At 41.1% G+C, this 1,315-nt stretch overlaps 1 pseudogene; it reads left to right on the top strand.

Annotated features, from left to right (window-relative positions):
* The first annotated feature begins 257 nt into the window (after positions 1-257).
* On the top strand, positions 258-375 carry LOC124556920 (annotated as a pseudogene).
* Positions 376-1,315: the final 940 nt, after the last annotated feature.

Here is a 1,315-nt window from a genome sequence, read left to right as displayed (position 1 = left end):
AGAACGTCCGTGTCCTACACTTCGAAAACTGAAAATTTACACCAGAGCCACCATAAACCGAGACCAGTTCAATCATGTAGCATTATTTAACATCCATTCCGATCTCGCAAGGGAACTGAACCTGAGACCTCTAATCAACGGATGCACCAGCAAAACAATTGTCAGGAGGAGCACGTTCCAGTCTCTCCCTATTTATGTGAGTGATCATGTATATTAAGTTACTTTTGTAGCATTTACATTCACTATAACTATATAGGGCCAACAGCCTTGCCACAGAGGTAACACCGGTTCCCGTCAGATCATCGAAGTTAAACGCTGTCGGGCTGGGATAGCGCTTGGATGGGTGACCATCAGACCTGCCAAGCGCTGTTGGCAAGCAGGTCGCACTCAGCCATTGTGAGGCAAACTTGACTGAGAAGTAGTGGCTCCGGTATCGTATACTGACGCACGGCCGGGAGAGCGGTGTGCTGACCACATGCGTCTCCATATCTGCATCCAGTGACGCCTGTGGGTTGAGGATGACACGGCGGCCGGTCGGTACCGTTGGGCCTTCATGGCCTGTTTGGGCGGAATTTAGTTTAGTTTTATAATTATATGGGTGTAATCATGACTTTTAAAGTGTAACATGATGAGCATACACCAAGATTTTCAAAAGTCAGCGCCTTTGTCTCCGAAAAGTCTCTTACGTCGTTACCTTTTCCATAACAGAAGACCGTGATAGTTAATTTAAGAGAGTTACAAATGCCCTAAAAATAAAGATTTGCGACAAAGTAAGACTTATACATTCTAAGCGATCCTGGTAATTTACAATTAATTATCATCAACTTTTGGGCATAATTTTGAACCGATATATGTAAATGTTGCATACTACTTGTAACATCCAAGAAATTTATTTTAAAAAGTATAAAATGCCTGAAACTTGAACTGTTTCGTAAATGAAATCGACTTTGTTATCATGGTGACGCTATATGCATTTGCAGCTGAAATATGCGCAATAAATTAGGTTGCAGGCTGTAAAAGCTTTGTGGATAAACTCTTTTAGTCCTATTTATACGCTTCATTGTGCGTTACTAAATGTGTTTTAGAAACGCGATATACGCTACAGCATTTACAAACTCAATTTCGTATTGGACGCGGACACAACATATTAATAAAATACGTTCAGCGTAACACAGAATTCAGTTTTACCTTTTGTATGAGCTTTTCTATCTAGATATAAGCGAGACGGAGTCAAAACACAAATGAGACGTCAATTAGAATGAAAACAAGGTGGCTGTTTGGTGTTTTTATTCAGGAGAGACCGTCTTGCTCTGCT

Source organism: Schistocerca americana, chromosome X (assembly GCF_021461395.2).
Source record: "Schistocerca americana isolate TAMUIC-IGC-003095 chromosome X, iqSchAmer2.1, whole genome shotgun sequence".
NCBI lineage: Eukaryota > Metazoa > Arthropoda > Insecta > Orthoptera > Acrididae > Schistocerca > Schistocerca americana.
Note: the sequence above shows the minus strand (reverse complement) of the source record. Positions and strands in the feature narration are given on the sequence as shown.